The sequence below is a fragment of the Microcaecilia unicolor genome, chromosome 2, assembly GCF_901765095.1.
Source record: "Microcaecilia unicolor chromosome 2, aMicUni1.1, whole genome shotgun sequence".
NCBI classification, from domain to species: domain Eukaryota; kingdom Metazoa; phylum Chordata; class Amphibia; order Gymnophiona; family Siphonopidae; genus Microcaecilia; species Microcaecilia unicolor.
The window spans coordinates 527,517,817-527,544,514 of NC_044032.1; positions in this window are offsets into that span (position 1 = coordinate 527,517,817).

The window sequence follows — 26,698 nt, forward strand, 5'->3', positions numbered from 1 at the left end:
CAGCCCCACCCCACTCTGCTCTTGCCATGCCCACTGTACCTTATGGCTCAACCCCCTTGCACACTTCAGTCTCACAGCCTTTCCAGAAAATACATTATTTACACTGGTGGGTAAAAGCCAGATCCTTCAGAATATCAATTCTACCAATCACTCCTTGCTCTTTCATAACACCTACCATAGCTTTCGTTTTCCCTCCACCTAGCCCTCCCATTCCCTATCACTAGTCTCTTTCCTCAGCTTTCACTGAATGTACTGTCCTTGGAAAAGTATACTGTTCTAGGCAAAGTATAGTGTAGCTTAAACAGCCAGCATAAACCATCTCCAAGTAGAAGCTTTACCAGTAGACTCAATTCTTAAGCAAATCTTTTTTATTGTAGTACTCAGAATAAACAAAGAAAATCCAGCTCACAATTCAGTTGCTTGCAAAAGAATTGTGGCATAGACTCTGTATCTTGCCACCTCAGAGGCAATGAGATGGCCAGAACCTCAGTCCAGCTGAGAGGAAAAGCTGTAATGCTCAAGGAAAATAACGGGAGAACTCAGAGAAAATAAATGGGGAATGACTTGGGATAAGGTGAAAAATCTTGAAGGAATTACAGTAGATTAAGGAGGGATCATTCCCTAGAACAGCAGCTGATCAGAAAGGCATGCCAGGAAGACTGGGCTCTCTCTCATACAGCCGGAAGGGGCAGAAAGGGAGGGCTGGCCCTAGTTCAGAGCTAATAGCCAATTGGGAAAGCTCACAAGGTGTCAATCACAGGAACTGCAAACCATAGGAAAAGCAGTCCTAATACACAGTGCTATCTATTACACAAAGTAATTAAATAAAAATAATACTCATAATAAATATACCCATTCCCACCACCACCACCACAGTCCCACTTCCAGTCCCAAAAGATCTCCCAGTTCCTTTTACCTTGCAGTCACAGTGCAGAGTCATAGTCTCTGAAGGGCTAGCTTGTGTTGGTGTTGTTTTGCTGGGGGGGGGGGGGGGGGGGTTGCCACAGCAGAGCACTCATTATCAGCCTTCTCCATGTGTGTGTCCCTTGGGGGGCGGGGGCACAGTAGAATGTGTGCACCACACTTTCAGCAGGATCCTTTCAGGGTTAGATGTGCTCAGATGCCAGGTCCTTGGGCTTGCTTTCCTGAGCCTCTCTCTTGGTGTGTAGCAAGTGGGGGCACCACAGCAGAGTGTACAGCACTGACTCAGCAGGTCCAGTCCTCTCAAGGCTGACTCAGCTGTACTGGCTTCAGGCCTGCTTCCCGGTGCCTCCCTTGTGGGTGGTGTGCTGCAGTTCTTACTTGACACTAAAACTTTTACTGTTTCCTGAAACATCTCTGAAAGAAAAGCCAAATGAATGTTATTTTTTTAATTAGAATTTTAATTAATGTTATTTTATAGTGCTTTTAAAATATAAATGCAAGTGTAAGAATAAATAGCTGACCTACCTGTAAAACAACAGAAGAATTTCCAACTAACCTCTAAACAGCTTTATTGTTATATGATTATTATATTGCTGGAAGATCTGTTTTATCTTTTCGTGTATATTCCAGGTTTAAGTGAAAGGAAGAAAAGCCATGGACTATAATAATTATTGTTAACCTGTGTTGTGTTCCATGTTAAACAAGATGCATTCCCACAGCAATAAAACTGGCTTACGTACATTGAGCTGGTTTAGGTAGATACCTCGAGAGGATCTTCAGCAGCATGCTGGAGCCAATATTTGTATACACCTTCCCCCCACAACGACCCAATCCCAGAGGTCAGTAGGAAAATGTAGCTGATGTCACAGCAAACCCAGTGCTTCTCTAATTCACCCTGCTCACAGTGATTCGCCTGCCTATGCAAGTCACAAATCAGATTGGCTCATCGCCTGCATGGTGTGCCACAGGTTTTTATGGCACACTGTGCAGTTCAAACAACCTTGAACAAGGTAGGGGAGATACTAGAAGCAGGAAAGGCAGGTTAAGAGTACCTCATTCATCATATCAATACATTCCCCTGCTGACAGCTGGACTATTGTAACTCACTCTACGCTGGCTGCAAAGAGGAAATACTTAAACTCCAGACAGCCCAGAACACGGCAGCCAGACTAATATTCAGCAAATCAAAATATGAAAGCACGAAACCTCTACGAGAAAAACTACACTGGCTCCCACTTAAAGAACACATCACGTTCAAAGTATGTACCCTAGTCCATAAAATCATCCATGGTGACGCCCCAGCCTACATGTCAGTCCTAATAGAACTACCACCCAGGAACGCAAAAAAATCTTCTTGCACATTCCTTAATCTTCATCCCCCCAATTGTAAAGGTCTAAAATACTAATTAATGCACGCATCTACCTTTTCCTATATGAGCACGCAGCTCTGGAACGCGTTGCCACGTAACCTGAAAATGGTCTATGAATTGACCAATTTTCGTAAACTATTGAAGACCTATCTCTTCAACAAGATATATCACAAAGATCAACACATGTAACTGTATAATCTTTAATATATCCATAAAAGTCTCATCATGTCTTTTGCTTTAACACTATCATGTATTTCACCACCATGTAACCCAAAACCCTCTGTAAAACCAAATGTATATTCTCTTCTTATTTCCAGTATCCATGATGAATTGTAAGCCACATTGAGCCTGCAAAGAGGTGGGATAATGTGTGATACAAATGCAATAAATAAATAAATAAAGCTCCTTCTCTGTTCATATCCAGCAGATTGCCAAGACCTGTCGTTTCTTTCTTTACAACATCCGTAAAATCCGCCCCTTTCTTTCCGAGCACTCTACCAAAACCCTCATCCACACCCTTGTCACCTCTCGTTTAGACTACTGCAATCTGCTTCTTGCTGGCCTCCCACTTAGTCACCTCTCCCCTCTCCAGTCGGTTCAAAACTCTGCTGCCCGTCTCATCTTCCGCCAGGGTCGCTTTACTCATACTACCCCTCTCCTCAAGACCCTTCACTGGCTCCCTATCCGTTTTCACATCCTGTTCAAACTTCTTCTACTAACCTATAAATGTACTCACTCTGCTGCTCCCCAGTATCTCTCCACACTCGTCCTTCCCTACACCCCTTCCCGTGCACTCCGCTCCATGGATAAATCCTTCTTATTTGTTCCCTTCTCCACTACTGCCAACTCCAGACTTCGCGCCTTCTGTCTCGCTGCACCCTACGCCTGGAATAAACTTCCTGAGCCCCTACGTCTTGCCCCATCCTTGGCCACCTTTAAATCTAGACTGAAAGCCCACCTCTTTAACATTGCTTTTGACTCGTAACCACTTGTAACCACTCACCTCCACCTACCCTCCTCTCTTCCTTCTCGTTCACATTAATTGATTTGATTTGCTTACTTTATTTATTTTTTGTCTATTAGACTGTAAGCTCTTTGAGCAGGGACTCTTTCTTCTATGTTTGTGCAGCGCTGCGTACACCTTGTAGCGCTATAGAAATGCTAAATAGTAGTAGTAGTAGATGCAAGAAGAAAACCAGAAAGATATGAAAAAGAGAGAAGAAACAGATGACACCTATGAGCGATGGGAAGAGGAATCAGAAGGTGCTTCATTTCATACCCAATAATTTTATTACCAAAGCATTGATTACAACCCCCTCACTTCTCATAAATAGACCTGCAAAAACACAATTGGACATCATACTTCATTAACAGCAACACAGCTTCCATCTACTGCAAGGTGCATTATGAAGTAAAAGAAAAAAACCTGCAACACAACCTTTAGCACACATATCATATCACAATAGCCTTCTCATACTGACCAGAAACACATCAGACGTACACACATATCAAGGCTGACATTAAAAATACAATTATTGTTTCTAGGCATTATATTTTCCTAATAAAATTGGTCCCAGCCTCAGATTTCTGCAATTAACTTTCTTCTTTTAGCTCTCTTCAAAATATCTTGTCCAGTTCCCATTTCTTCTTTATCCTTCATGTTCTCCCTTTTATCCCTCTTTGACATTGGCTTTCCATTTCAGATATCTTCCATTTATTTGTCTTCTCTATCCATTCAGATTACTCCTCTTTTTTTTACCACATCAATCCAGCAGTATTCCGTCTCTTTTTATTTTATTCTTTTCTGTTACATTTGCTCACTCTTTTTTTTTTTTTATCATTGAACTGTCACATTTACGTTCCAGTTCAAAAACTGCCCTCTCAGATCAGGCTTCCTCACACATCACAAAAAATCCCAAAAGATGACAATACTGAAGGTAATCTATTGGAGGGAGGCAGTCAGGATACTGATCTGAGAACAATTGGTAGTGCTTTGTCTAAGTATTTAGGAAGAAAGATTTTTGCTATCATAGATCTAGAAGCCATCTTCAGGATTACCAGATAGAGGAAAGTGGACAAGAAGCCTAGGTGGTAATTCTCAAAAGGTCACTTAAAATTAGACACCAGGATGATGCGTTCTAAATGCGAATTCTATAATGATAATGGCAATTATGTGCATAATTCAGACAGAAATGGTATGAGAACTCAAATAATGCTCTCAAATAAATAACTCATTCATTTTCAAATTATCATGCACCAACCAGATATAATGCAATGAAAGGAAAAAGCCTCAAAAAGCCCAGGCAACAATGTCTTTCGGGGCTTAAAACTCTTCATCATAAAAAAAACTTTCAAAGTACGAAATACTTTATTACACATCGCAACAACTACACTTTTTAAATTTTATAGTCATTTAAAGTGTTATACTCAACTTTCAGGCTGCAATGCTGGTCAGCCAGCCAAGGTTTTTTGACGGTGTTTAAAAATCTATTGACCCTGATGCAGCTTGGCGAAACGAGGCCATCGTTGGTCATGGGTGTATTTTGCATTTGATTCAGGAGAGGTTCACCAGTATTGCAGCCTGAAAGCTAAGTACAACACTTTAAGTGACATAAAATTTAAAAAGTTTAGTTGTTGCGATGTTTTGAAAGATTTTTTATGCCGATGATGAAGTGTTCTAAGCTCCAAAGGACATTGTTGCTTGGAGCTCATTGAGGATTTTTCCTTTCATTGTGTTATATCTGATTGGTGCATGAAAATTATGCATATAATTGCTGCTATAGAATACTATCATAAGTCCACAGTTACATGCCTAACAATAAGTAGGATCACTTACGCTAGCTCAAAGGCTGGTGTAAATGTTTGCACCTAACTGCTATCATTTAGAAGCACAACTGAGAGTGACGCTAATGATGGGATTTTTAAAAAATAGAGCTTTCTTGTCATTTAGGTAATCTATTTTTACTGTCATCTATAAAATGCATTTTCCTGGTAATGTCCAGTTTGTCTTGATGAAATCTGCATAGAATTGAGAGGTTAACTGCAGACTGTAAGATATATTGTTATATTATATTATTCTATAATCTTTGCAAGTAAGTGGCATGTCCTTCCCAGGTCCATGCACCCCTCACAACTGTGCACTGTGGGTCCCGTTTACTAAGCCAAACAAACTTTTTTGTGTGTGCTAAAAATTAGCGCGCACTAACGCTAGAGACACCCATAGGAATATAATGGGTGTCTCTATTGTTAGCATTTGCTAAAAAGTTAGTGTGCCTACAGCATGGCTTAGTATACAGGGCCATATGAATTTTGCACATGCAATTTTTAGAATCCTGAGTAAAGACAGTTATGCATGTAACTACTAATTAGTGCCAATTAGGGCCAATGAACAACAATTATAGCCAATAGTTGTTAATGCCAGTTAGTAGCTAATTATTATATTAATTTCCATTCTTAACTCACACTATTCTAAAGCGTGCATGTGCAAATTTGCATGCTATCTCCCAGATTCTATATATATGGCACCTAAATTTGGCATGCTTCCAATATTCACACACAACATAATGAGCTGTTATTATTGGCACCTACATAACTTACTCCTATGCTTTACTTCCCATTTTCGTATCCTTATAATAACCTTCTAAATACAGACCAATTTGTTTAATGGATAGGTGAGGTTTGTCAGATTTGAGGGGGAATAGTATTTGTGGTGGAGCTCATATATCTCAGATGTCTCATGGGTCAGTCTCGCACAGTTTACTCCTTTGTAGCAGTTGTCATAGGGCGAACCTTTCAGAGACCGAGTGCCCAAACAGCAACCCAAAATCTAATTATTTATCACAAAGTGCCAACAAGGCAATTTAACCTGAATAACAGAACTTTAAAAGCATTTGGCACGCTTTTGACTAATTAATGTGATTTTTGCTGTTGCATGCATGCTGATAACTCCCTTCCCCTCCATCCATGTGCATCTCCTTCCAGTCTTCCCTTCCCTCCCCTCCCCTCCATCCGTCCAACAATTGCCATCCCCTCCATCCATCCATGTCCCGCAACCCTCCTCTCTCCCCTGCCCTCCCCCCATGTCCAGCAACCCTCCTCTCCCCTGCCCTCCCCTCCATCCATCCATACCCAGCGATTCTCTTCTCTCCCCTGCCCTCCCCTCCCACTCCCACTCCCATCCATGCCCTGCATGCAAATCTTTTTTATTACCACCGTCGAAGCGGCCGCGTCTTTGAAAACCCTGCCTGTCTCTAGCCTTCCCTTCCTGAATTCGTTCCCTCAGAGTCAGTCTCACCCTCACGGAAATGATGTCAGAAGGCGGGACTAACTTTGAGGGAACGAACTCACAAAGGGAAGGCTAGAGACGGGCATGGCTTTCAAAGACGCGGCCGCTTCGACGGAGGTAATCAGCACCGGCGGGGAGAACATGCGAGGGGATGTTGGGTGGGCGGGCCTGGAGGGAAAGTGGCTGGGCCTGGGCCCATCCAGGCCCGCCTGTGGCTACGCCCCTGGTGACAGCGCGCATGTCCTCTCTGTCATGCGAACCATAGGTTCGCCATCACTGTCATAGGGTGTCCTCCCTACTATCACTAGCTGTAAATGAAAATAAAACCCAGCTGTTTTGCAAGGCTGAAGGTGTTTTCAACGAAATCATCTGCATTAATATGTCTGGGTTTTCTATGTTGTGCTATTTTTCTTGCTGTCATTTCTTTTATACTATATCTCAAGCACAAAATATATTTCATATGTAACCTTACCTGACCAGTGTCTCCCTTTTATTATATTTTGTTTAGAAAGGGATCATTTGTATTCATACCTCTTTATTTTACTCTTTTCTGTGACATTGACTCTCTTTTCACCATTGAACTTTCACATTTACCTTCCAGTTCAAAAACTGCTCCCTCGGTCAGGCTTTCTCACACCCATCAAAAAATTCCCAAAAGATGACAGGCAGGGTTGTAACTACAGGATTCTGAAATACTCATACATTTTTCATTTAATACCCCCAGGAATCCTTTTATGATGACCATTTTAAAGGTTTTCAGTTACTGTTCTATAACATCTAAAAATAGCATCAGTTTGTTTCTGTTTGTGAAAGTACATACAGGAGTAACTCCTATATTTTCAGTTTATTTACTAGCAAAAAAAAAGCACTTGTTAATTTAATAGTTTCCCAGCTGAAACTGGCATGCTTAGTCTGGGGTTCTTTGATGCAAGTTCAGGAATCAGAAATCCAATATCATTCTTAGATTCTCCAGTGTAACTAAACTGTATCCTCTATACGTGTGGTCCTGGCTGGGGTTGGAGCTGTGTGTGCAGAAAGGGTGGTGGATACATGGAATGCCCTCCAGCGGGAAGTGGTAGAGATGAAAATGATAATGGAATTCAAACATGTGTGGGATAAACACAAAAGGATTCTGTTTAGAAGGAATGGATCCACTGAATTTTAGCGGAGATTGGGTGTCAACACCGGTAATTGGGAAGCAAAACCAGTGCTGGGCAGACTTCTACGCCCTGATCGTGGCTGACTTGGTTAAGATGTGTATGCTGACCAGATGCCTTAGTGGGATTTGAACCCCACTAGGTAGCATCAAAAGCTGGTGTGCTAGCCATTAGAGTACACAACATAGATAGCTTATAGCTTTGTTATTGGTGAGACAGTACAGTTGGGATTCTCTGACTAGATGTGAAATGGAAGCACCCCAAAATCAAGAGCAACACCCAGCTCTTTACATCAACCTAGACAAATGTTGGAATGTTCTGAGGAAGTGAAATGTATGGTTGACCAAAAATGTAAATATATCAGAACCCCAAGCTATAGCAAGACTTGAACCTCACTCTGTAGTATCAAAGATCACTGTGCTAGCCATTAGGTTACATAACTTGGATAAACTATAAACTTGTTATTGATGAGACACCTTTCAGCACGGTTGGGATTGTCTGGCCAGCTGTGACTTGGAAGCTCCCCCAAATCGAGAGCAACACCCAGATCGTCCCATCAACCTAGACATATGTCTATGTTGGAATTTCATTTAATTTACAAAGTAAACATGTATGTTCTATGGAAGTGAAAAACATGGCTTGAACAATATGAAATATATCAGAACCCCAAGTTACAGGAAGAGGTTACTCCATTGGAAAGGTAGTTTGTTCAAGAGAAAGTCAAAGTCCAAAGCACCATAAATGGAATAGCACCTAAAGCAGGGATACGTGTCATTCAGGTAAACGTGGCCATTTACACCAAGGAGAACTTGGTGTAAACACCAAGGAGAACTTGGTGTAAATGCTGGTGTCCACATTTCTGCATGGAGCACCAAATTTTTTAAACCACATGCATAGAACTTAGAAATGCCCATGTCATGCCCCCTTTTCAGATCTGTGTGGTAGAATTTATGAGGCCTACTTTAAAGAATACGCATAAATTCTATTTAGTCCCAATAATTGCTTGTTAACATCCAATTATTGGTGCTGATTGCCTTGTTAATCAATTAAGTTGCATGCACTAATCAGAATATGCCCCAATTTGCATGTGCAATTTTAGTCACACTTGCAAAAGAAAATTGTAAACCGCTTAGGTCTAGGCGGTATATAAATACTGATAAATATGGAATCTGGGGAACTTTCTGTGTCCTTAGTGGGCTCCCAATCTAAGGTGTTTTTGTACCTGAGGCAATGGAATTTCCCAGAGCCTTAATGAGCTGCAGTGAGAAGTGATCACTTCCCAAGGATTGCAACTCATTGCACTAACCATTAGATGACTATTCCATTCCCTATGTGGTCAAATGTGGAATATTGCACTTAACCACATAAGTGCTAGCCAGCTGAGTATGCCTGGCTATTCAATGCTGGTTCTCAGACATGGCCCAGCATTGAATATTGACATTTCACTCTTTTCCCTCTTAACTACCCCCAGAATCAAGTTAAAAATATCTACTGATATTCAACCAGCAGTGGTCAATGTTTTCAAAGGTGTCAACCATCAACGGCTTAATCTGTCACAGATATTCAATGCTTGGCTCAGTTCAGGCACCTTTAGTAAAGCATTGGATGGATGCCCGGCCTATGGAAGTACACTTGAGATTTGTGGTATTGGAAGTACTAATGGGAAGTGGGCGAGGCGGTAATGATGACAACTATCTGTGGCATTGTGACAGTCTTAGATCTATAAGTGGAATACAATGGAGCCAGAGGGATTGAACAGAAAGGATGAATGGTGGGCTGATTAGTGATTTGTAAACATCTGTATTTTTCCAGAAGGGGTTCCATACTTTTAGACTTTTGTGGCTGTTCTGGCATGGTGATGTCCCCGGTTTTCATATAAAGAGGGGGGACGTCCCCACTTCCGATTAGCCCAAGCGTCTTTTGTCAGTTAATCGTAAAACATGTTTGTTTCTACTTTTCTATAGTTTTATACTAATAGTATGTATTTAAGGGTTAGAATTGAGTTGATTCTGCTCTATACTTTCAGGGACACTCATGATCACAAAAAGCAGTAAGTTGGGTACCTTGAAAACGTTATGGCGAAACACTGTCCATGTCAGGAAGCAGACCTGTGCGACTAAAGGAGCTAAGTACAAATTCTTATATTTTAAAAGGGCACGTTGACTTGCTGGCACAAAAGAAAATATTTAAAAAGTGCAATGATTATACCTATGAGCACTTACCAAAAATGTTTTTCACTATATCACTGTATGGGAATTTTTGTAGTTAGTAGTAAACTTATTATTCCCCTTCAGGAAGATATCATTTTTCCCTCCAATTGTTTAGCAGTGGTTCACTACCTAGACAGTGCCAAGTTGCTCACACACTTTACAGCAGCACTGTGTAATTAAGTTACCATTAAAAATCCAGGGATGGTCACTCACTGTGGTTTAACCCTCCAGGAGCTTCTCCTGCTCAGTAAAATCATTCTGAGTATCTATCCCTATGGATTATCCATTTTTAAACCACTGAGGGGAGGGACTCTGATGTAAAATCCTTTAACACTAGAGATCTAATCACTAATTAACTGACAATAAGAATTTCAATACTGTATTAGTGGGAGCAAGAGGTATTTGGGAAAACTGCAGGCGGCTTTATATTTTTATGGTTTATTATGTATCGTCAATTGCACCCTACTGAGAATAATAGATCTGGTGGGTTATACATTTTTAGATAAATAAATATCCTGCTGGGAGGGAGAATAAGGGGTAAGGGAAAACAAATGCCAAGACCCAAAGTGGCCCAGGAGCATTGGACTGTGGCTTTGCAGCCCAATGATCCCAGTCGCTATGAGTAGTGCAGCTTGTTTGTGAGGTTGATCACAAGCTGTTACTCATATGTCATGGGAGTAAATAACTTGTGGTACTGAGATATCACAGGTTAGTTACTCCCATGGGAAATTAAGTTGTGATAAAAGCCCAACTTTTACCACACCTTAATAACTACCCACCTTAGTGGCTTGATTGGTGGCTGAGTACTTGACAATCCTTGTGACTTTAGATAAATCATTTCACCATCCATGGCCTCAGGTACAATTTTAGGGCCATATTTACTAACTGATTTTCCAACAGAAACAAATGGGAGAAAACTTTTAGCAAATAGATTCCTTAGATCATACAATGAAATTACTAAGTAGCAAATGTAAAACAAACTGGAAAAAATATTTCTTCACTCAACGTGTAATTAAACTCTGGAATTCATTGCTAGAGAATGTGGTAAAATCATTTAGCTTAGTAGGGTTTTAAAAAGGGTTGGATAATTTCCTAAAAGAAAAGTTCATAAGCCATTATTAAGATGGACTTGGGAAAATCCAGTGCTTATTTCTAGGATAAACAACATAAAATCTGTTTTAATCTTTTGGGATCTTGCCAGGTACTTGTGACCTGGGTTGGCCACTGTTAGAAGCAAGATACTGGGTTTGATGGACCTTCGGTCTGTCCCAGTATGCCAATGCTTATGTTCTTTTGTTCTTAGTCTGCTTAGGATAAGAAAGTACTGTAACTCTCCTTGAGCTACCAATGAAAAAGCATGAGCTAAATTCAGTCTGATCTGGAGAAACATAAAATAAAGAAATATTATTTCTATTTCCCATCATCTCTTTTCCTCATTATTGCTGTTTCCTTGTTGCAACTGTTGTGGTTAGTTTTGGGGTGGTTTTGGTTCTGTAGGCTATGAAGAAGTTAGGTTAAACTAGGCTTTGTTTCCTAGCTGTCCAGACTAGTCCTAAACTGTGAAGCAGAGTGGAGTGGAGGTGTTACCTAGTGGTTAATGCAGCAGCCCTTGATTCTGGGGAACTGGGTTTGATTCCTCTTACAGCTCCTTTTTGGCTCTGGGCAAATCACTTAAACCTCCATTGCCCTAGGTATAAAATAAATACCTGTAAATAAAATATAAACTGATTTGATTGTAACTACAGAAAAGGCAGTATATCAAGTCCCATTTCCTTTTTCCTTTTTTAGGAGAATTAAGTTGTCAGCATTATTGATCCAAGCTGGTGTACCAAACAAAATTGCAACATGGAGCTGGACTGTTTAGTCTAGGTGAGATCATGGGACAGAAGAACCGTGGTGCAAGGTCAATAGGGTCATGATCAGGGGGGTGCTGGTAAATTGTTAACAGTGGGCTGTCTCTCGCCAGCAAAGTAAAAGAGAATTCAGGAGGGACCCAAGCCCACATTTTGGGATCCATTTGTTAAAGTAGCCATGGAGAACCGGCTCCCAAAATTCTTAAAAACTTATCAAACGGCTCTTGAGAGCCTGTGAGAGTATGCTCCAGCACACCACTGGTCATGATGATCTCAGACAATTATGCCCGCCCATAAAGGTAGTCAGAGGGTAGGTCTGCGGAAACTCCCCTTTGATGGGTCTATCAAAGAATGGGTTGTGTATGCTTAAGCTGACTAGGCCTTTGCATCATAGGGCCAATTCCCATGACAAAATCCTCATTAAGCTGGACCAATCATGAATTGCCAAGCTCCATTACTTCCAAGTTAGCCTGCCAAATGGGACATACTACACAGTATAAGAAAAAAGTGGGAGAGCGACCAAGGATGCCAGAAAACTGGCATCCTTGGTCGCTCTCCCACTTTTTTGTTATATTGTCTTTACCGTGGGGTGTTTGAGTTCTCCGCGTTTCTGGTGGATTTTCTCTCACATACTACACAGTAACATAATAAATGACAGCAGATAAAAACCTGAACGGTCTATCCAGTCTGTCCAACAGTCAGACTCATTATCAGTTCATGGTTAAATCAACAATGAATGTGATATTATATTATCACAACTTCTTCTTTGGCATTTCTTGGACATAGTCTGTAGAAGTCCGCCCGGCTCAGTCCATATGTTCTACCTAGTGGAGTTGCTGTCAAATCTCACTCCAGTCTATCCAAATCTGTCTTGTCATTTGCAAGACCCAGACCATAAAAGCCTGCCCTGCACTGTCCTCGGTTACAGCTACTGAAGTTGCCATTGAAGCCCTTTCCAGCCTATCCTAAGCTGGATTGCAATATACAGATGCATACCTACAAAGTCTACCTGGCACCAGCCTTAGTTCTTCATGACCAGAGTAGCCATCCAAGTGTCACTCACACATCCACTCCCATTTAAGTTTTTATTTATTTATTTTTGTTTTCTACTGTCTGTTTTCTAAATAGGGTTCCTCTGTGTTTATCACATGGCTTTTTTAAAATTCTGTCACTGTTTTTGTCTCTACCACCTCCCTCAGGAAGGCATTCCAGGCATCAACCACCCTCTCCATGAAAAAGAATTTCCTGGCATTACTCCTAAAGCTACCACCCTGCAACCTCAGCTCATGTCCTCTAGTTTTACTTTTCCTCTTATCTGGAAGAAGATTTGTTTCTATATTAATACTGACCAAGTATGTAATCGTCTGTATCACATCTCCCCTGTCACTTCTTTCCTCTAGGTTATACATATTCAGGTCTTCCAGTCTCTTCTCATATGTCTTATGGCGCGATCCAAGATGGCCAACTGAATCGGTTGTGAGATTCCTCGCTCTGTTTGAATTCCGCAATGCCAAAGCGTCGAGGGAAAGCGGCGGCCATAGCTCCCCTGGACCGGTGTACCTCAACGATAAGTGGTCCCATTGATACCTTTTTGCGGGGACTCCAGGTTCCTGAAGGGTCAGTGAGCGGCGGATTGGCAGTGCTCGGGGTAGCTAGAGAGCCTGGGATGCTGCCCCTGCTAGATGTGACACTCAGCCCCGACCAGTGAACTCCGCCCCCGCAACCCCTGAGCGTTCCCCCTCCATTGATGGAGTCTTCCCCGCAGCTTCTGGAAGTGCTACGAGGGAATCGACGGGAGCTGGAATTTCGACCCTGGAGAGTGGAAGAATACAAGGTGGGATTTCCCCTTTGCCCGCTCAGGAGTTTTCATCTCAGCTTGTGGGAGGAACAAAGGCAACTGTGAACTCGGGAGCAGAAGGAACTCAATCCAACGATACACGAGTTCAAGGTACTTTGAATTTTCTTGAAGAGAAACCTACTGACATTACCTTAGAAAGCCTTTGGGCTTTAATTGCAAACTTGGGGAAAGTGTTATGCCCACAAATACAGCTCATTGAAACTCAGGTTAAACAATTAGAAGATACTGTTGTGGCTGCAGAGTCAGAAAGGAAGGATATGATTTCTAAAACTAAATATCTGAGAAATTTGAGAAAGCTCAAGACTTGCAAATAGTTACTATTAAAGATGTAACAAATATGAGAAGAAAAATTGAAAACTTGGTGAATGCTCAGAGATCTAACAACTTAAGATTTTTAAATTTTCCGAGAACTATAACAACTACTCCAAGAGAAATGTTAAATAGATATTTAAAAGAAATATTAGGATTCTCAGATAATACTTTACCTCCTATTGTACAATCTTACTACTTACCGATTAAAATGGTGGATACCTCTTTACAACAACCTGAGCAACTTCATGATGCCTCTGCACTGTTAGAAACCCCAACAGAGGACCTAGTAACTGCTTCAACCTTGTTAGTTACTTTAGCTCTATCTTCGGATAAAGCTTTAATAATGAAAAAAAATTTTAGAAGCAGAGACAATGACTTCCTGGGTCTCAAAGTACGAATATTCCCGGATGTGTCTAAAGATACCCAAAAAAGACGCAGACAATTTATTTTGTTAAAACCAGAGGTTCTCCGTATGGGAGCCAGTTTTCTCCTACGATATCCTTGCAAGTGTATTGTAAATTATCAGTCAGCTAAATATGTTTTTTTTCATTCCTTGCAGCTTTCCGAATTTATAGTAGCCAGAAGTCCTCAACAGTAAAGCTTTGAATGTATATGAGAACCATAGAAAACCGGTTTATAATTTCTTGTAAAATTTCTTAGTTAATTCTCCTTAATTGTTAATCTTGGATCCCATTTGTGGACTGGAAGTACTAACTCAATTAATATTAATATGTTTATATTTCTTCATTAGTAATTTCTGAGGAATGTACATTTTCTTTTTCAAATATGGTATTTATGATATTTGAAATTGATAAATATATTAAACATATGTCTTATAGCGCAGGCCCAATATCATTTTTGTCGCCTTTCTCTGGACTGCTTCTGTTCTTTTTATATCCTTAGCAAGATACTACCTCCAAAACTGAATACAATACTCCAGGGACATCAACACCTCCTTTCTTCTACTGGTCACTCCTTGCTCGATACAACCTAGCATCTTTCTGGCTACAGCCACTTCTTTGTCACACTGTTTTTTTCACTTTAAGGTCCTCAGACATCATCACCCCATGGACCCATTCCTCGTCTATGCATATCAGCCTCTCACCTCCTAGGACATACAGCTCCCTTGGTTTTCTACTTCCCAAATGCATCACTTTGCACTTTTTTGCATTAAATTTTAATTGCCAAATGTTAGACCGTTCTTCTAACTTTTCAGATCCTTTTTCATGTTTTCCACTCCCTCTGGGGTGTCTACTCTGTTACAAATCTTGGTGTCATCCACAAATAGACAAACCTTACCTTTTAATCCTTTGGCAATGTGACTCACAAATATATTGAACAGAAGTGACCCCAACACCATTCCCTGAGGCACTCCGCTACTCAACTTTCCTTCCTTTCTTATATCTCACTATTAATGGCTATGGAGATAAATCCTATATAACATGGGATTTCCTGGATATGAGAGAGTGAGAGAGAGAGAGAGAGAATGAGAGTGAGTGAGTAAGAGTGAATGAGTTGAAGTATGTGAAAATAGTGGACTCCTAGTCAACAAAGGTACTGAAAAAATGTGCCATGATGTCCCTCCGAAGTGGGGAACAAGGATCTCTCTCTGGCAAAGGTGAGAAATTCCTATTCAAACTGAGTTTACTATTAGAAATGCTGTGACAGTGAAACTCTGTTTTTAAATTAGACTCTTTTAGAGCACAACTGGCATGACAGCAACTAGCAAAGTCTAGGTCCATTCACCAAACAGGGGGTAAGTTAGAGTAAATATGTGGTATTGACTCTGTGTGGGAACATTAAACACATCTTATTGAAACACAGAGATAGTAAGTTTCTATATATTTTTTAAATCAAACCTTAATTAACATTGATAATTAATCTATGTACCTATTTGAGCTAAATAAAAGCCATACTTTAATTCCAAAGCAAAGTTGCATTCACTGAGCTTCTCTCGCTTATATAAAGCATAGCATTAGGAGGGTTTTCAGGTAATGCCTAAAAGGTATACACAGATCTTGTAACACAGCCATTGTGTTTTAGCAGGATATTCTCCTTTTCTCACAGCAGGTTCTGATGTCCATCTCAGTACCATGAATTTCAAGTTTGTGATGATTGGTCTCTGACTTCTCAGAAAAATATTGAAAAGACTGAAGCAGAATGCATAAAAACCCTAGTATAAAAGCACTGGGAAGAAGCCATTCTTTATCACCAAGAGATCAAATAGCTAAACTTATATATATATATATATATACATAGGCGGTCGGTGGCCCAACTGTTTGGGGAGGCTAAAGGGGGCGGGGTTAGGGGTGGGGCCATGGGAGGAGCTTAATCCATAATTGTCTGATAACACACAGAAAAAAAAAATTCAATTAATACCTTTTATTAAATTTAGATATTAGCTATGTATCATATGTCAAAGAATAAAGTGGTTGCTCAAAGCATATACTAACCACAATTGCTCAACTGCAAAACACTATGCACAACTTTGTGCAAAAACACACTTAAAACCTTACTGTACCATAACTATTACACTGGGCAGAACCTAATACACCAATATACCACCCATACGGAAAATTCAGCCCGTCAACAATATGAAACAAGGGATCATAATACCACAATTCTCATGTAGAGCCACAAAACACCCTAATTCATGTTTAATGTGGGATGAAATGCCATAAATAAGTAAAAAAATATAAACTTTTAATGTTGAGCATCTGATTCTCAAAGTGGACATATTCCAAACACTATAATGAAAATAAAATGATCGTTTCTACCTTTGTTGTCTGGTGACTGTTTTTCTGATCATGCTGGCCAAGTATCCGATTCTGCTGCTATCTGTCCTCTTAACTCCGTTTCCAGGGCTTCCTTTCCATTTATTTCTTTACTTTCTGCCTTTCTTTTTCATTTCTTGCCTTACATCCGTAAGTAAAAGCTGGGTCCTCTGCAGACTCGACTGTCCAGTGGATCCAGCTTCTGCCTATTTTCTCCATCGATGTGCAGGTTTTCTCCCTTTTCCCTCATCTTATCTCCTTCCTCTCTCTTCCCTCCCCTCCATCCATGCCCAGCATTTTTTCTCTCTCCCTTCCCCTCCATTCATGTGTATCTCCTTCCTTTGTCTTCCCTCCTTTCCATGCATGTCTAGAATTTCTCCCCTTCATTCATGTGCATCTCCTTCCTGTCTTCCCTTCCCTCCATCCATGTCCAGCAACCCTCCTCTCTCCCCTGTCCTTCCCTCCATCCATGTCCAGCAACCCTGTTCTCTCCCCTGCCCTCCATCCACCCATGTCCAGCAACCCTGCTCTCCCCTCTAGCCACCCACCCATGTCCAGCAACCCTCCTCTCTCCCCTGCCATCCCCTCTATCCACCCATTCCAGCAACCCTCCTCTCCATGCACATCCAGCAATTCCCTTCTGTCCCCTGCCCCCCTCCATCCATACCCAGCCCGATTCTCCTCTCCCCTGCCTCCATCCATCTGGGCCAGCGGCGCCCTGGGTCTCCCCTTTCCCTCCCCTTGCTTACTATCTGCCCCGCGCCATCTTTAATTTACCTCCGCTGCGTCCCCACTCCCAGCGTTGGCCGCATCATTTCAAAGCTCGCCCTGCTGCCCGTCTCTATTCTCCCCTCGCTCCCTTCGCGACGTGATTTGTTCTGCAGACAGAGTCCCGCCCTCGAGGAAATGATGTCAGAAGGCGGGACTCTCTCTGCAGAACGAATCACGTCACGAAGGGAGCGAGGGGAGAATAGAGACGGGCAGCAGGGCAGGCTTTGAAATGATGCGGCCAATGCTGGGGACGGAGCGGAGGTAAATTAAAGATGGTGCGGCCGCGGGGCAGATATAGTAATAAACGGAGAGGGAGGGAAGGGGACACTCACGGTGCCACTCGCCCGGCTGGGGAGGCTTAGCCTCCCCAAGCCTCTTATACCGGGCGCCTATGTATATATATATAGATAGATAGATAGATAGATAGATAGATAGATAGATAGATAGATAGATATAGATATAGATATAGATATAGATAGACAGATATATATAGATAGATAGATATAGATATAGATATATATAGTAACGTGGTAACATAGTAGATGACGGCAGAAAAAGACCTGCATGGTCCATCCAGTCTGCCCAACAAGATAAACTCATATGTGCTACTTTTTGTGTATACCTTACCTTGATTTGTACCTGTCCTTTTCAGGGCACAGACCGTGTACGTCTGCCCAGCACTATCCCCGCCTCCCAACCACCAGCCCCTCCTCCCACCACCGGCTCTGGCACAGATCGTATAAGTCTGCCCAGCACTATCCCCGCCTCCCGCCACCGGCTCTGCCACCCAATCTCGGCTAAGCTCCTTAGGATCCATTCCTTCTGAACAGGATTCCTTTATGTTTGTCCCACGCGTGTTTGAATTCTGTTACCGTTTTCATTTCCACCACCTCCCGCTGGAGAGCATTCCAAGCATCCACTACTCTTTCTGTGAAAAAATACTTCCTGGCATTTTTCTTGAGTCTGCCCCCCTTCAATCTCATTTCATGTCCTCTCGTTCTACCTCCTTCACATCTCCGGAAAAGGTTCGTTTGTGGATTAATACTTTTCAAATATTTGAACATCTGTATCATATCACCCCTGTTTCTCCTTTCTTCCAGAGTATACATGTATATATATATACATATATATTTAGGCGCTACCATTGATAGCACGAGTGCTATTCCTGCTGCAGATCTTATTTATGGGTCCTTTTACAAAGGAACATTGAAAAATGGACTGCGGTAGTGTAGATGCAGGTTTTGGGCGTGCGCAGAACCATTTTTTCAGCGCACCTGTAAAAAATGCCTTTTAAAAATTTTTTTACCAAAAATGGATGTGCAGCAAAATCAAAATTGCCGCACATCCATTTTAGGTCTGAGACCTTACCGCCAGCCATTGACCTAGCAGTAAAGTCTCATGTGGTAACCGGGCGGCAATGAACTATGATGCACACCAAATGCCACTTGGTGCGCTTCCAATACGTGCATCCGAAAATAATTTTTCAGACGCGGTTATCGGACATGCACCAAAACTGAAATTACAGCAAGAGCCACGCGGTAGCTGTGCAGTAACTCTATTTTGGCACAAGTTGGGCACACGTAGACATGCGGCTTAGTAAAAGGGCCCCTTAGTTTTTTGGTTCTTTTGGTTGCGATGTAAGACTCCTTGTGTCTAAAGCAAGTTGCTTTTCTTGTGATAGTAAAGACAGGAAAGAATTGGATAATAGAGTGATACATGAAGAATCGCCTGTTATGTATTTTTAGAAAACCCACCAAAAAAAGGCAGAACAGAAGAAGAAAGAGAAGGCAAAAAAAAAAAGAGAAAGAGAAAGGATATAATTAGAAGAAAGGGAGATACAGAAAGAAATAACAAATCAAGGAGTGAGGAAAATGAGAATGATAGCAGTATGAAGAGAGACAGCAAGTGCGGATCATGCAATGAAGAGACTGTAGGGATAGACAAAGTTGAAAGAAATAGCAGACAGCGGGAAAGGACGTTGGATGGATGAGAGGAGTGGTTATATATATAGAGAAGAATGATGACATAAAATTATTTATTAACTTGCCCTGTAGGTCTAAGTGACCTGTCTATACTCTGATGTCTTTGGTCGGAACTTAGAACAATAGAGTATGTTCCATAAGAAATTAATACTCTCACTAATCCAGTGCTAATGGGGTATCATACAGTACTGTGCCCACTCTACCTGATTAGCACAAGCATGCCTGCTCTCTGCACATGGGCACACCCACTGCGCTGAAAAATAAAATATTTCTTGCGCAGGATTAGCGCATGCTAAGAGGAAAACTACCACAGGAAACCACTGCGTCTCACGGTAGTGCTTTTTTAGCATGTGGTAGGTCTGCGTTAGGCTTTCCACGCTTTAGTAAAAGGCACCTATATAAGTTGCAAGTGGCTTTACAGAATTGCATTTAGGCACTCTGCATGCATATAAGTGAATAACATGAATAAGGGAAAGAGAAATGGGACTTGATATACTGCCTTTCTGAGGTTTTTGCAACTACATTCAAAGCGGTTTACATATATTCAGGTACTTATTTTGTACCAGGAGCAATGAACGGTTAAGTGACTTACCCAGAGTCACAAGGAGCTGCAATGGGAATTGAACTCAGTTCCCAAGGATCAAAGTCCACTGCACTAACCACTAGGCTACTCCTCCACTCACTCCATTAAGTGTTAGGATTCTAGATATTTACACATGAAAAGGCTGTGTAAATATGGACTCCTAGATTATAGAATTGCCCTTAAAGTATTTAATATAATTTAATATAAGGTAAGACATCTGCTACTACAAGCGATATTGCAGAAAATGGATAGGAAAACATGTTTTGGGCGGTACTTATCTCCTTATTATCCCGTTATTTAACCATTTGTCCTCAATAGGGGGAAACTTTTCTCTACAAACAAAACACATTGATTGGAAGACAAGTTGCTATGCTTATAAGTGTATCCTGTTGTTAGGGCAACTAAAGTTCTAAAAATAATTTACATAAAGGACATAACCCAAAGAGTACTTCAAGTAGTCATGACAACTGGAATGCTTAAAACAACTAGAGTAGCAATGTTTTTTCATTCCTAGCACTGAACCTTCTAAAGCTTTTGCAACAGTCTTTTCGCTTGATTTAAAAAAAAAATATTTCTGTTGTAGACTTCATAGCTGCATATTGTTTTCTTATCAGATCTATCGTACAGAAACTACGCAATATATGTTTAAAAAAAGCTTTTATTATAAAATTTGAAATGAGAGATTTTCCCAAGCACTTTCTTATAATGAAGCTTTTGTCAAAACAACCTGTGAGGTCAGTATTGTTGGTTTTTCCACATAGCTTTTGCTTTCTTACCAGCACACAAGATGTGAGTAAATCAATAGCATGGAATAAATCTTTTATAATTCAAAACAAAAATTCCAACAACATAAAAAGGCATAATGTATATACTAAAAATAATTTGGTATGCAAAAGCTGCTTAGCGTGCATGCTAACCCAAGGTCAGAAGCTATTAGAAGTTAAAAGTAAAAATTTGTGAAAATATGCCTATAAATGAAGATACCTTACATTCAAATAAGGCTTTAACATGTGTATAGGAGATAACATGGCATGCTATCCTTCAATATCTGTTCACCAAGGCCAATACTTTAACTCCTACCTTAACTCAGGTGTTAGTGTTTGAGCGTGAATGCTATTGAAAGGGCTCAGCTGCCAGCAAGCATTGTGGCTGAAAGATAAAGGCAATTCATTGGACTAACTTTGACTCTATTTACTGCTGTGAAAGAGTACTATTGCTAATTTTATAGAGTATATCAGCATCGCTGCGGTGATGCATTGATAAAATTTACTTCTTGGCTTCCTAGACCTTTCAAGAGCAGTCAATGGTAACAATCGCCATTGTGTTTTCTGATATTAACTCTGAAAACACATTATCCTCTGGTTGTATGTACTGCAACAAGTAGTAGGGAGGATGTGCATCAACCTCTGTAGAACTATTCACCAACCTCCTGCTCCACTTCCTCCTCATCCCCATCAGTATTCCTACTCTTCCACCTCATGCAAAATCTCCTGTCCCTTTTTTTCTCCTATTTCTCCTATAACATGAGATGTACCTTTTGCTAGTTCTGTTTTTCCTTTATCACCTCATTAATTTGGGTAGCTTTACTGATTTTCCTTTTAGTAGCAGCAATTGAAAGCACATAGCAAGCTTATTTTTAAACACATTTGAACTAAGGAAGCAGAGTCAACAGGGACTATCATGTTTAGTTTAGCATTCCCCATTCAACCTAGAGCTGGACACGAACTGAAATCAGTGATCATAACATGATCAAATTTGAGCTAATATCTGGAGTGAAGTCACAAAGGAAATCTACTATAGCAGGACTTAATTTTCAAAAAGGCAACTAATATAAAATTAGGAAAATGGTTAAAAAGAAGCTAAAAGAATCAGCCACAAAGGTTAGGGTTTTAAATCAAGCATGGACAGTGTCTAAAAATACCATCTTAGAAGCCCAGACCATATGTATTCCATGTATTTACATAGGTGGAAAGAAGAGCAAATGACAGCCAGCATGGTTAAACGGTGAAATGAAAGAGGCCACTAGAGCCAAAAAAACTTCCTTCAAAGAATGAAAAAAAGATCCAAATTGAGAAAATAAGCAGCAGCATACTGGCAAGTTAAATGCAAAGCAATAATAAAGAAGGCTAAAACAAGAATATGAAGAAAAAAAACTTGCCACAGAGGCAAAAACTAACAACTTTTTCAGGTACTTCAGAAGAAAACTGGTGAGGAAATCCATGGGACCATTAAATCATGAAGGAGCAAAAGGGGCACTGAGAGAGGACAAGGCCATAGTGGAAAAATTTGGGCCCCAATGCTTATATGCAAATGCGTGTGCTAGAGGCTGCTAGCGCTGGGCTAGTGCCGACATTTGCTTGCGCCGAATGCTCAGAGCCAATAAGTGCATAAAACAATGAGCTCACCAGCACTGAGTGCAATGAGCATGCAAATGCAAGCAAATGAAGTCACCTCTATTTCTCCTCAATGATCAGCGGGTAGCACACCAAATAAAGGTGCTCCTCCTGTGGCAAACCCAATGCCAGCTCGGAGATGGCATTATGGTTGTGCTGAGCCAGAGGAGGGGATGACCTCTTCTCAGACCTAAATCTATGGTGGTCAGGTGGACTACAGACCTCCCCCAAATATGTAAGGGCCTGGTAGTCCGGTGGACTCCAGGAACCCCAACATCCTTAAAGATATAAGGGCCTGGTGGTCCAGTATACCCCAGACCCCTCCCCACTCCCCAAACACTTAAGGGCCTGGTTGTTCAGTGGAACCCAGACTCCACACCCCCTTGAAAATAAATAAAGCTCTGATGGTCCAGTGGGACCCCTGGCCAACACTCCCTTCCCTGAAGACTAACCTAGCCACAGTGGCCTAGTGATGCCACCCCAACCTCCTCCTACCTTGAAGAAGGAGGAGGGAAGGAGTCCTAGTCCCTCTTCCTGCCAGGTGTGTCATCAAAATCGTGGCACCCTGCCCTGCCCGGTGCATCCTGGTATGCACTGGGTGGGGCCTAACTACTGTAGTGGGACCGATGCAATTTAACATAATTTATAAATGATCTTGAAATTGGAACAAGTGAAGTGATTCAATTTACAGATGAGACAAAACTATTCAAAGGTGTTAAAAATTGCAGGAAGACTGGGCATCCAAATGCAGATGAAATTTTAGCTACACAAATGCAGTGATGCACATTAGAAAGAATAATCCAAATCTTAGTTACCTGATGCTAAGGTCCACCTTGGGAGTCTGCATAGGCGGTCAGTGGCCCAACTGTTTGGGGAGGCTAAAGGGGGTGGGGTTAGGGGTGGTGCCAGGGGTGGAGCTTAAATCCATAATTGATAACACACAGAAAAAATAAATAAATAAAAATAAAAGTCACAATTAATACATTTTATTAAATTTAGATATTAGATATGTATCATATGTCAAAGAATAAAGTGGTTGCACAAAACATATACTAACCACTATGCACAACTTTGTGCAAAAACACACTCAGAACCTTACTGTACCATACATATTACACTGGACAGAACCTAATACACCAATATACCACCCATACAGAAAATGCAGACCGTCAACAATTTGAAACAAGGGTCATAATATCACAATTCTCATGTAGAGCTACAAAACATCCTAATTCATGTTTAATGTGGGATAAAATGCCATACGTAAGTAAATAAATATAAACATTTAATGTTGAGCACCTGATTCTCAAAGTGGACATATTCCAAACACTATAATGAAAATAAAATGATCTTTTCTACCTTTGTTGTCTGGCGACTTTGTTTTTCTGATCATGCTGGGCCAGTATCCGTTTCTGCTGCTATCTGTCCTCTTAACTCCGTTTCCAGGGCTTCCTTTCCATTTATTTCTTTACTTTCTGCCTTTCTTCTTCATTTCTTGTCCTCGCTCCCCTGCCCCCCCCCCCTCCAGCCATCCATACCCACCCACCCATTGATTCTCTCCTCTCCTCTCTGTTCCCGGGCAGATTTTCTAATAGGAGCTGCTCATCCAATCAGAGGCGACCCTCAGGGGGAGGAATGCTGGCTTCGGCCTAACCCCTGGTAAGCCTTTCCTCAGCTGAGAGGTGCCCACCTCTACCACTGGCTGCCTTTCAGGTGCTGTGGAGGACTTGCAGCTCATCTGCATATCCTTACAGCCTTCTCCGGGGTGACACCCAGGTCCACCCCGATCCACTCAGGGCCTCCGCTCTAGGTGCCCAGCGCTCCCACCAGGTGCTGTGGAGGACTTGCAGCCCTTCTGCATTTCCTCACAGCTGTATCCGGGGTGACTCCAGTTCCACCCCGATCTTCCCAGGGCCTTCTCTCCAAGTGCACAGAGTTTCCAGGTGCTTTTTGGCTAGGATCAGGCAACCCTCAGGGGAGGAATGCTGACTTCAGCCTAACCCCTGGTAAGCCTTTCCTCAGCTGAGAGGTGCCCACCTCTACCACCGGCTGCCTTTTAGGTGCTGTGGAGGACTTGCAGCTCATCTGCATATCCTTACAGCCTTCTCCGGGGTGACACCCAGGTCCACCCCGATCCACTCAGGGCCTCCGCTCTAGGGCATTTTTCTCTTTGTATCTAATCTTTTTCCAGTTGCTAAAGTACCTTAATCGTTTATGGCCCCTATTCACATTCTCTTCCTAGCTCTGTCCCTTCCTAATCTTTTCCCTCACCCCCTACCTCTCTCCGCTACAGGAACTCACTTCCCATCCATTGACTTCATCACCTTACCTTCTCTCCTACCCTCTTCCTCCCTCTTGGCTTTTAATCTCCGTCTCTTTCTTCCCTCCATTTTGCCTTCCCCATTCCACCTAAATACCTCTCGCCTTCGACGCCTTCGTGGCCACACCTCTCCTACTCTCCTCCGCTCTCTTTTACTCCTTCTCTTACTCTCAGCTGGTGACATCAATCCCAATCCTGGCCCTCCTCACCAACTATTATCCAAACTCTACAGATCTCACCGTGACCTCTCTAACCTCATCTCTATTCCTCTACTCCCCTCCTCTTCTCTGCCCTTCTCTTGCGCCCTATGGAATGCCCGCTCTATCTGTAACAAACTCCCCTATATCCAGGACCTCTTTATCTCGCGTCACCTCCATCTGCTCGCCATAACAGAAACCTGGCTCTGCCCTGATGACTCTGCTTCAGTCGCAGCCCTGTGCCATGGCGGTTATCTATTTTCACATACTCCTCGCCCTGCTGGCCGTGGGGGCGGTGTTAGACTACTTCTCTCTCCCTCCTCCAGATTTCAACCCCTTCTTCCACCTCAATCTCACTGTTTTTCCTCCTTTGAAGTCCACTCTATCTGCCTTTTCTCTCCTCTGCCTCTTCGAATAGCGGTCATTTATCGTCCCCCTAATAAGTCCCTTTCATCCTTTCTCAGTGACTTTGACGCCTGGCTTGCCTTCTTCCATGATCCTTCCTCCCCCTCTCTCATCCTTGGTGACTTTAATATTCCTGCTAATGATCCTTCCAACTCTTATATTTCCAAGTTACTCGCTTTAACGTCGTCCTTTAATGTCCAACTATGCTCCACCTCCCCCACTCATCAAAATGGTCACTGTCTTGATCTCATCTTCTCCTCCAACTGTTCACCTTCTAGTTTCCTTGTCTCTGATCATCCCTCCTCTGATCACCATCTTATAACTTTCACACTTAAATCTCCTCCCTCCCAGTCCCGTCCTATCCTATCTAATTTATCTAGGAATCTTCACGATATTGACCCTTCATCTCTATCCTCCCATGTTTCAAACCTCCTCTCTACTGTGGCACCATCCACGTCTGTCAACGAGGCTGTTTCTTCTTACAACAATACTCTATCCTCTGCCTTAGACACTCTTGCACCTTTGATGACCCGCTCTGTAAGGCGTACAAAACCCCAACCTTGGCTGACTTCTAATATCCGCTACCTACGTTCCTGTACCCGCTCCGCCGAACGCCTCTGGCGGAAATCTCGGGCCCTTGCTGATTTCTTACACTTTAAGTTCATGCTGACCTCCTTCCAATCTGCTCTTTTACGTACCAAACAGGATTATTATATCCAACTGACCAACTCTCTTGGCTCTAATCCTCGACTTCTCTTCACCACATTGAACTCTCTCCTCAAGGTGCCCCCTCCCCCAACTCCCCCTTCATTATCTCCTCAGACCCTTGCTGAATTCTTTCACAACAAGGTTCAAAAGATAAACCTTGCTTTCTCTACCTCACCAGCTCTCCCTCCACTAGTCCGTTCCCCTCTCTCTCCTTCCCCTCATTCCCTTTCCTCCTTTCCTGAAGTTACTATTGAGGAAACTACACTTCTCCTTTCTTCCTCAAATGTACCACCTGTTCCTCTGATCCCATTCCCACCCACCTTCTTAATGCCATCTCTCCTACTCTTATTCCTTTTATCTGTCACATTCTCAACCTCTCACTTTCCACTGCGACTGTCCCTGCTGCCTTTAAACATGCTGTGGTCACACTTCTCCTTAAGAAGCCTTCACTTGACCCTACTTGTCCCTCTAATTACCGACCCATCTCCCTCCTTCCTTTTCTCTCCAAATTACTTGAGCGTGCTGTTCACCGCAGCTGCCTTGATTTTCTCTCCTCACATGCTATTCTTGACCCATTACAATCTGGTTTTCGCCCT